Source organism: Papio anubis, chromosome 13 (genome assembly GCF_008728515.1).
Source record: "Papio anubis isolate 15944 chromosome 13, Panubis1.0, whole genome shotgun sequence".
Taxonomy (NCBI): Eukaryota; Metazoa; Chordata; class Mammalia; order Primates; family Cercopithecidae; genus Papio; species Papio anubis.
This window is the reverse complement of record NC_044988.1, coordinates 84117115-84128308: the sequence shown is the minus strand read 5'-3', so window position 1 is coordinate 84128308 and position 11194 is coordinate 84117115. Positions and strand designations below refer to the sequence as shown.

Genomic DNA, 11194 nt, shown 5'->3' with positions numbered 1-11194 from the left:
CAAAACAGATACACAGTCATCACAAGTGGGATCAATAAAGAATACAAATAGCCTCATATCTGTTCAGGTAAGGTTAGGAAAAAGAGCCTTCTCAGCAGAAGAACTGGTTTATGAAGCTTCACAGATTTCAGAAGTGCAGATAAGAGATGTGGACTTAACTAATTTATTTTTATTTTACTTTAAGTTCTGGGCTACATGTGTAGAACATAAAGGTTTGTTACATAGACATACATGGGTCATGGTGGTTTGCTGCACCTATTAAACCGTCATCTAGGTTTTAAGCCCAGCATGCATTAGGTATTTGTCCTAATGCTCTCCCTCCCATTGCCCCCCACCCCATGACAGGCACCGGTGTGTGATATTCCCCTCCCTGTGTCCATGTGTTCTCATTGTTCATTGACAAGGGTACAATGTGGTAATACTGAACAACTTATTTGAAAAAAAAAAAAGAGAGAGAGAGAAATAGCACTGTCAATAGAATATGCTTCATTGACATGTAAAATAGATACTAACAAGGACTAGGAGAGGACCCAGGCCATGAATTCTCAGTCTATGAGGCTGGACATACATCAATTAATGGAAAAGTGAGGTCACAGGTAGGTGTGGGAGGTTGAGGGGTTGCAGGGTGAGAGAGCAGGAAACAGGGCATCAAAACTGCAACCTTCTTCTTGATCTTCCTCCCTACTCAGAGCCTCCCAGAGAATGGGGAAGCCAGCACAGAAAACCAGGACTCTATTCAGCAATAGAAAAGGGGTTGCAGGGCACCACTCTAATGACAAGGACTATGAATCACATACAAAGATTTTTAGTGGGGCTCCTTGCTGGGGGCACCAAAGGAGTGTTCTTACCAGGACCCAGATTCATTCTCAGTGGTTCCAATCTCTATTGCAGTGAAGACCTCAGGGGGCTCTATCCACAGGAAACAATGTCAGAGGTCCTGTTGAGTAAGTAGCTGACCTGATTTTTCCTGGTGCAGAGTTGGTGGAAGCAGGTGATGCCACGAAAGTTGCTCTGATCTGAAATTTGGAAGGCAAGAGTGTTCATCCTGCGTCAGCTTTCAAAACATCCTTTTGAAATATATGGTCTCCCTCTTCAGTCTCTCCTTATCTCAAGAAAATAACTCCAGGTACCATTTTTAAATTTAATTATTTTAATTGACCTATAATAATTGTACCTGTTTACAAGATACATAGTAATGCTTTGATACATATAATGTATAGTGAACAGATTAGGGTAATTAGCATATGCATCAACTCAAGCATTCATCATTTCTTTGTGTTGGGAACATTCAGTATCTTCCTCCTAACAATTTGAAACTATATGATGTCGTTTGGCTGTGTCCCTACCCAAATCTCATCTTAAATTATAGCTCCCATAATTCCCACGTGTTGTGGGAGAGACCCAGTGGGAGATAATTGAATCATGGAGGCAGTTTCCCCCATTCTGTTCTCATGATAGTGAATAAGTCTCACAAGATCTAATGATTTTATAAGGGGTTTCCCCTTTCACTTGGTTTTCTTTCTGTCTTGTCTGCTGCCATGTAAGACGTGCCTTTCACCTTCCACCATGACTTTGAGGCCTCCCCAGTCATGAGGAACTGTGAGTCCATTCAATATTTTTCTTTATAAATTACCCAGTCTTGGGTATGTCTTTATCAGCAGCATGAAAACAGACTAATATACTATGTAATATATTATTGTTAACTATTGTCACCCTACAGTGTTATAGGATACTAGAACTTACTCCTCCTATCTCATTGTAATTTTATATCCTTTAACACAAGCTCTTTCTTTCCGAAATCATCCTGCCAACAGCCAGAAATTGAACAAGAAAGTGACCCCTGTCAAGGAAAGGAACTTTGAGGCCTGGTTGACATCATCTGGGTTTTACTGTCTGCTGTGTCTTTCCCTAGTGTTCCTTCATAAATCATGAAGATTTTCTGAAGATTTCTGGATTGACACTCCGCCTGGCCACTGCCATTTGAACTTTTGCTCATGCCCAGGTACTACCTGCTGGACCCCTTTGTTTGACTCCAAGTTTCTCCAACACAGGAAACCTCTGTTGTCTCACAACAACCCTTCAATTTGGGGATCCTTAGCCTAATTTATATAGAAGGAAACTGATAATCATGCAAGAGATATGACTGGCCCAAAATCATACAGGTTCTCAGAAAATGCAGGTATTTTAACCAGGCTTTCTGACTCCAACATGCAGAGTTTTTTCACAGCATGATTGTCCCAAGGGGAAATTTTTAATGGGGAATCTACACCTTTGGAAAGAACAGCTTGATTTTAGCAGACAAAAGGCATCAGAATCCACAATTGGTGAGTGCAGTAGATTAGTGAGTAGATCATAAAGAGATTTGGCTTTGAAACAGAAAACAGACTTCAGGATCGTGGGCAAATCTTGTTGCCAAACTGGGCCTCAGTTTTCTCATCTGTAAAACGAGTTTGTTGGACAACATGACCTTGAAGGGACCTTCAGAAAAGGTTTGAACAATGGTGATCCCAGGGATACTATGCTTGTTGCTGGATATATAAAGTTTGGCTATATTTTGTTAAAATGATTGGTAACTTCATTGCATAGGTATTCAGGAAACAACAAGGGTAATCATTCTGTTTTACAGCAAAAAATAACAGGACCCAGAAAGGTATTAAATCTTACTGAGGAAAAACAACTCGCCACCGCCTCCTGCCTCATCCCCAGAGACACTGTCAGAATTTGTTTGTTCAAGCGACATAATCAGTAACATCTAAAATTAGCAGCCAAGCTTCCTCTCTCTCCCACTTCATCATTTCTGAGAGGTTTTATAGATTGGAGAATTGCTTATCATGATGATGGAATAACTCATTTTAAAAATCGCAAACTGAGAAAACAAGTTTACTGCCTTATTTTTGAATAGTTTGGGCCTGAAAGGAAAATTCTTTCACCAAACAAAAGGAAAAAAAGCAATTATCTGAGATGAAAACACCCAGCCCATCACTATGCCTCCAGAAGATGAAATTCATTGATCAGAGTTAAATTTCCAGGCCTGAGTGGAAAAAAATAAGGTCCCTGCATCATTAATTTCAATAGAATCTAAAATAATGGGATGCAGCCAGGCAACAACACAATGAAATCTAATGTTCCCTGTTCCCTAAGTCACCTGCTCCCAGAGTGCCGTGGGGTAGAAGACACAGGCACACTTTCAGCTGTCCAGAGACAGGGCTTTCCAAGCTGCTAGGCTTTCTTCCAATTATGATATATTTCAAACATTCAGAAAAATGCAGAGAATCATACAACAAATACTCCCACACTAACCCAGATTTAATCAATGTTGACATTTTGCCATTTTGACAAAATGCCCTCAAAACCATTTTAAAGCAATAAAATGTCACAGGTATAGTATGCTGGAAATTCCTTCACCACTCTTCCATCCTCCCAGCCCCTTTTCTCCTTCTCCAGAGATAACTAATATTCTGTTATATACCAATAATCTGATATAGGTATATGCAGTTCCTCCCTGTGGGTTTTCATACACGCTATATATGTGTTGTCCTGTTTATTTTTCCCTGCTGTGGTAAAGCACACATAACATGATAAAATTTAATATTATAGGGTCTCTCTCTGTTACCCTGGCTGGAGTGCAGTGGCACAATCTCGGCTCACTGCAGCCTCAACCTCCAGGGCTCAGGTGATCCTCCCACCTCAGCCTCCCAAGTAGCTGGGACTACAGGTGCATGCCACCATGCTCAGCTAGTTTTTGTAAATTTTGTACGTACGGGGTTTCACCATGTTGCCAAGACTGGTCTCAAACTCTTGGACTCCAGTGATTTGCCCACCTCCCAAAGTGATGGGGTTTCAGATGTGAGCCAGCACATCCAGGCATAACCATTCTAAAGTGTGTAATTCAGTGGCATTTAGTACATAAACAGTATTGTGCAACTATCACCACTATCTAGATCCAGAATATTTTTATCAGCTCAGAAGGAACCTCATGCCATTTAAGCAATCATTCCTCATTCTCCCCTCTCCCTAGCTCTTGGCAGTCACTAATATAATTTTTGTCTCCATAGATTGGCCTATAATGGATTTCTTTTGTTTTTCAGGCAAGGTATTACTCTGCTGCCCAGGCTGGAGTACAGTGGAGTGATTATAGCTAAATGCAGCCTCAATCTCCTTGGTTCAAGTAATCCTCCCACCTCAGCCTCCTGAGTAGCTGCGACCACAGGCATATGCCACCACACACAGCTAATTTTTTTACTTTTTTATAGATACAGGATGTCACTTTGTTGCCCAGGCTGGTCTTGAACTCCTAGACTCAAGCAATTCTTCTGACTTGGCCTCCTAAACTGCAACAGGCATGAGTCAGTGCACATGACTAATGAGCTTTTTATATAAGCAGAATCATGAAATATGAGATTTTTGTGACTCACTTTTTTCATGTAGCATAATGCTTTCAAGGTTCATCCATGTTGTGGCATGTATCAGCACTTCATTCTTTTTTATGGCCAAATAATATTCCATTTGGCGGATATACCACTTTTTCCAGTCATCGGTTGATGGACATTTAGATTGCTTCTACTTTTCAGCTATTATGAATGATGCTGCTATGAATATTCATGTGTAAGTTTTTATACAGAAAGACATTTTCAGTTCTCTTGGTTATATATGGACTAGGAGTAGAATCACTTGGTGATATAGTAACTTATTTTGAGGAACTGCCAGATGGTTTCCAATACTCTGCATATTTTCACATGGAATCATCCCACATCTGCTTTTTCCACTCACTATTTATGTTTTGGAGATTCCTCCAATTTAAAACTTCACTGTCATTTATTTATTTTGATGGTGGTACAGAACACCATTTGTGTGAACAAACCACCATTTATTCCCATTCCCCTATTGCTGGATATTTAGGTTCTTCCCAGTTTTCCATTACCATAAATAACACTGCCACAAGGGGAGTTTCAAAGCTTTCCATCTATGGACCAAATCTGCAGAGCAAGGGAGCCTCACGGACCACATAGCAGCTACTGCTAGCTGACAACCCTCTCAAAACTCTTGGGGTGATGGTTCTAACTGATGGGTAGAGAGTTGGAGTGAGCGAGCTAGAGGGATGCATCAGAAGATGCCGAAAACATAACTAAAGCTCTGAGACCACAGCATGGTTGTGTATAATTATTCCCAGTCATTGCTGCACTCCCTGGAAGAGGTCGCTATGGCTGCCCTCCTTGGCTTGGCTGTGATTGGTGTGGCCTCAGGATATAAGCAGTAGTGATGTATGCAACACGGGAGCAGAAGCCTTGGAGCCAACCCTGTTACTCCCCTCTACCATGCCACAGGAGCAGCACAGCCCAGATGAGAGCTGCTTCCTCAGCCTGGATCTCAGAATAAAAAGCCTATGGAGCTGAGCCACAGTTGGCCCATGGGGACCTACGAAGTGAGCCAAACACACTCTCAGTGTTGTAAGTCTCTGAGATATTGGTGCTGCAGCACACCTTAACAAAAGCTCTTGGGAGAGGTCTCTTCTTTGTCATCATCCCAACTGAACTCTCTGCAGTTTTGACCTAGGCGTCCACCTGCCTAATTTTTAAACCCTTTTAGGCGTCATTCAAACTAACATGCATTTGCCATGAACTCTGTGTATGACCCAGCCCAGAACTTGGGGTTGAAAAGTACAAGGAAAATAACAACAGCTAGTGATCCTGAGAACCTGCTCTGGGCCAGCTGCTGCAACAGGCACTTGTGCAGATAGAGTGTCAGTTGTTCTTGTGTTACCGGAAGGAGGCAGGCATTACCACTCTCCCCAATTCATTGATGAGGAAATTGATGTGCCAAGGTGTTAAATAACAAGACTAAGGTAATAGTTGATCTAGCAAGAGGCATTTGGAGGAACTGTACCTGAGCACCCTGACTCCTGTATCCTATAAGTTACACAGTTTTCATCTAGTGAGCTTGCAGACGTGCAATGAGAAAATGTTCTTCCATCATGCCACCACTGTTTGGGGGGCATAAAGCACATGCCAGCCTCTGTGCCAGGACAGGGTGAAGGTAAGTCAGACAGACACAAATTCTACAATTCTTACCCTGAGGGAGATGAAAAGAGAGGGAAAAAAAATTTTCCCCCACTGGCTTTTGTTTTTTATAGTTTCAGGGGGCACATGTGCAGGTTTGTTACATGGATACATTGTGTAATGGTGATGCTGGGCTTCTAGTGAACCCATCACCCAAACAGTAAACATTGCGTCCAATAGGTAATTTTTCAACCCTCACCCTCCTCCCACCCTTCTGGATTTTGGAGTCACCAATGTCTATTATTTCCCTCTTTATGTCCATGAGTAGCTATTGTTTAGCTCCCACTTATAAGTGAGAACACATGGTATTTGATTTTCTGTTTCTGAGCCATTTCACTTAGGATAATGGCCTCCAGCTCCATCCATGTTGCCGCAGAAGATGTGATTTCATTCTTTTGTATGGCTGTGGGGGGAAAACTTTTTAACTAATTGCATCCTATTCATATTGAAATATCCAGAACAGGCAAATCATAGAGACAGAAAGGTGTTTGCCAGAGTGTGGAGAACAAGGAGTGACTATTTAAAGTGTATGGGGTTTCCTTTTGAGATGATGAAAATTTCTGGAACTAGATAGCGGTGATGGTTGAGCAACATTGCGAATGTACCAAACATCACAAATGGCAAATTTTATGCATGTTTCAGCACAATGAAAATAAAACTAATTGTATAAATGTGTATCATTGCAATTAAGTGCTGTAGGGAAAGTACAGGGAGCTGTCAAGCCACATGACAGGGAGGCCTGCACTGATCTGGGGTATCGGATGCTTCTCTGAGGAAGCAACGCCAGCTCCTACCCCACAGGCTTGTGCGTGCCTCCATGCAAGACTCAGCAGAGGTCAGCCCCGGCGTGTTGTGCCCTTGTGCACACTGTAAGCTCCCTTCACAGCAGTTACCTCAGTGCATCGTTGTTTGTTTTTGTGTGTGTGTGTGTATGTAATCCTTTGACAAAGAGTCATTCACCTACTAGAAAGCAGAGTCCTTCATTCATTCAATACCAGGTGGTTTTCAAGCTCAGAGTCCGTGTAGACATCGCAGTAAATATGACTACAGGGTTGCTGCCCTTGCAAGGCTTTAAGCTTAGCGGGGGCGTGGATAACAAGCAAGCAAACCTGTGTGAGCAGATTGTGACTGACGGGGCAGTGAGCAGGGGAAACAGAACAACAGCCATGGCAGGAAGCAGGTGTGGACAGGCTCCCCAGGAGGAGCCAGCACATAGAGCAGGGAAGAGGCGGCTCCAGGGAAGGAAATAGCAGGACAAAAAACTGAAGGCTGAAAATTATTAACAGGAGGCTACCAACGAGGCACTGGCATGCGAGGAAAGAAACCCATCAAGGCAGAGGGTGAGTGTCTGTCTTTTCCCTGCTGGAAACTGGGCATCTGGCACGGTGTATGAAGGAAGGGAGGGATAAGGGACTGAGAAGATCTTCCTGGGAGCCCTGAGATCTGGATTCCAGTCCAACCCTTTTCACTTGCATCATGACCTCAAGCTAATCCAAGCAGACACTCGCTGTAGATTCAATCGTGAACAAGAGGGTCACACTCCTGCCCTCAGCAAACTTACACTCTAATGGGAGGAGGAGGGGAAAAGACAAGGAGAGAATCTTCTAGTTGCCAAAATCCACCCACAAAAGGAAGAGATGAGTCATCTAAGTGGACCAGGAGAATGTGTGAGTGTGGAGCCTGGTTTCCAAAACCCTATGGGGGACAATCAAAAGTCATTGGATTAGATTCTGTTGGAAAATATAATAAACCAACTAAATCAGATCTGGTGTCAGGGACAGGGAAGGACAAGGAGATGTTGCTGAGCCAAGATTGCCCAGAAGTGTCTCTATCTCCTGACCTCTTGGCACAGTGAGCCCCTCCACGGACGTGAGTGGCCTCCTTGCCCAGCCTGGCATGGGAACCTGACACCCTCATCCTCCTAAACGGCCCTAGGAGGGACTCTGCCATTCGCATCTTCTGTGTTTCCTGAATGAGGAAACAGAGGAACAACAAGGTTAAGCAGCTTGTCCATGTTCACATGGCCGGCAAGTGTCAGAGCTCAGCCTGCAGGCTGGATCCACCAGCTGTGTTCTCCTGATCACTGTGCCTTATTAGCTTGAAAGAAGAAAACTCACTCTAATCACTCCAATTCCAGGGTCACCAAGCAACCCTGTGACAAGTTGGCTACAGGGAACAAAACGTCCTCCCAAAGCCCTGGGCATTCCAGACCACATGGGGGTACATTCCTCTTTGGAAATGGAGCCCTTGGCATCGGGTTTATAAACATAGATGCCATGTCTCTGAGTTGCTTGGTATGACGCCAAGTCCTGGAGCTAGGCAGAACTGGGTTCACATTCTACCTCTAGTCCCTATGGCCAGCTGTGTTGCCCTGGGCAAGTCAGGGAAGCTCCCTGAACCTCCATGTCCCCATCTGTACAGTAAGATGATGACAGCTTCCACCTCATAGACTCTGACAGCACTGAGCGTGTGCCTGGCACAGAGACAGGGCCCAGTCAAGTGCAGCTGGGTTGCTCTCATTCTCAACGGGCTGGTTCTGAACTCACAGAACTGGGGGCCACCAGCCCTCGCCATGGCACCAACCCCAACCCTGGCAGCCTCACTAGGGTAATTACCACTTTGTGGGCACCAGTCTGATTGTCAGCAGGTCATTCTCAGACAACCTCATGGGGTCCATTCCTCTCTCCCTCTTGCCTTGGGCTCCCCCAGGGATCAGAAGCCCATTATCAAAATGGCTGTGAGAACCTAATGAGATCAGATATATCATTTGCTAGGGTTGCCATAAAAAAAAAACCACAGACTGAGTGGCTTAGACAGAAGTGCATTTCCCCACAGTTCTGGAGGCTAGAAGTTCCAGATCGAGGTATCAATAGGGTTGGTTTCTTCCATGGCCTCTTTCCTTGGTTTATAGATGGTCACCTTCTCTCCATGTCCCCTCACACATGGTCTCCCCTCAGCGTGTGTCTGTGTACAGATTTCCTTTTCTTATAAGGACCCTAGTCACATTGGATTAGGACCCACCCTGGTGACTTTAACTTGATTACCTCTCTAAAGACTCTATCTCCAAATATAGTCACATTCTGAAATACTGGAGGTTAGGACTTCAGGAGATGAATTTGTGTCATTATATGTGTCAACACATGGATCAAGTATATAATGCATCAGGCGCAGTGCTTGGCATATAATAAGCACTCGATAAATAGTGCCAAACATGAGGGTGATGACGGAGATGATGATTCTCCAGGCTGGAAACTACTTCAACAAGATGACAAGCCATGGCTCAATACCCATCAGGAAGTCCCTCTGGGTTGATGGGAAGCCCTGGGATTTGGGAGGCTGTGTACCTAGTGAATTCATGCATCCACTGGCTTTGGAGTCAGATACACAGGGGTTCAGAGTCTCAGGACAGCACTCACCCACTGGAGATCCTAAGCAAATCATCCCACTTAGCTGAGCCACAACTTTCCTCATGTATTAAGACAGCCAATGTCAAGGGCCTGGCAGTGAGAGGTGCCCAGGGAATTCCTCTGTCTGTGAGCAGAAAAACCAGATTTGAGTCCCAGTTTGGCCACCTTGTAGCCAAATTGGGACTCAAATTTGCTTGTAGCGCTGACCTTGGGCAAGTCACTCTCAGTCCCTTCAGCTCTTGATGGGGAACAATAATCCTGCCTCATGGAGTTGTTGTAGGGTGGAAATGAGTCAAGATATGTGAAAGTGCTTTGTAAACTGCAAAGCACTCTGCACAGGTCAGCTGTTGCCCTCCTTTGAGGATGCAACCCTGCAGAGGTCTTCGTGAGAGGGCGCTCACACCCACACATCCGATTCCAAGAAAAACACAAGAGGTGGGGCCCCTGTGGTTTCATGACTCACAGAGGCCACTCCTGCTGGTGCTTTTTGACTATGCAACCAGGTTTGCTAACCACTCCCTAAGCGTGCAACTCACACCCCCTCTTCCCTGCCATAAGGGCAGGCAAAAGAGTTCCCCCTTTTGCCCTGGTCCGAAAAGGAGGCATGGCAGGCCAAAGATGATTTGGAAATTTATTAGAAGGCACGGGGGAGTGGGGTGTCAAGGATGTAAACAGGGAAGTCAGGAGGGTCATGAATTTTCTGGCTGGGGAGAGTGGAGAGGACACCCATCTTTGATAAAAGGAAACCCAGGTGGAAAACTTCAGGAGGTGACTGGAAATGCCAGATAGGAGTCAGGAGAGAAGTAATGAATGAAGATATTACCTACAGTGAGGCTTGAACTGAAGATGTGAAAGCCAGAGAATAGAAAAGAGAAGAAAGAGGGAAGAGCGGGAACAGGAAAGGGGAGAAGGAAGGGCATGGTATAAAGAGCAAAATCTTGAAGAATGCCAACATTTAGGATTTTAGGGAGAAAAGGAGACAGAGGATTAGACAGGTAAAGCAAGACAGAGGATTAGACAGGTAAAGCAGTCTGAGTTAAGGGGAAGAGCAGATCTATCAGGATTGAGAGATGTATTCTTTAGCTCAGGCTGTCATAACAAAAAACCATGGGCTAGGTGATCTAAACAACAGACATTTATTTTCTCATAGCTCTGCAGACTAGAAGTCTGAGGCCAGGGTTTCAGCATGGTCAGGTCCTGGTGAGGGCTCCCTTCCTGGCTTGCAGATGGCCACCTTCTTGCTGTGTCTTCATATGGTGAGAGGAGAGGGAGGGAGGGAGGGAGAGAGAGAGAGAGAGAGAGAGAGAGAGAGAGAGAGAGAGAGAGAGAGAAAGAAGAGAAGAGAAAAGAGAAGAGAAGAGAGAAGAGGAGGAGAGGAGAGAGAGAGCAAGCTCTCTAGTACCTCTTAAGCACCCTAAAATCCTGTTGGATCAGGGCTCTGCCCTTATGACCTCATTTAACCTTAATTAGTTCTGTAAAGGGCTTGTCTCCAAATACAGTCACATTGGGGGTTAGGGCTACAACTTTTGAATTGGGGAGAGATACAACTCAGTCCACAGCGGGAGGGCAGAGGTAGGATGAAGATGGGAAAATGGTAGCCCAGGAAGCACACCTGCCCTAGAACACACACTGCCAGAACAGCCCCCATTGGTAGCAAGAGCCTCTGCCAGCACTGGAGGAACTTTAAACCCTTTCCCTCTCTGTGTCTCAGTTTCCATGGTATACAATGTA

The 11194-nt window shown here is 44.6% G+C and overlaps 1 long non-coding RNA gene across 1 annotated transcript in view; it reads right to left on the bottom strand.

Annotated features, from left to right (window-relative positions):
- Positions 1-357: 357 nt before the first annotated feature.
- LOC103878133 overlaps positions 358-11194 on the bottom strand; it is a 30718-nt gene continuing 19881 nt past the window's right edge. The window contains exon 3 of the long non-coding RNA XR_002517455.1: positions 358-1016. This is a non-coding gene — a long non-coding RNA (uncharacterized LOC103878133). The remainder of the gene's footprint in view (positions 1017-11194) is intronic.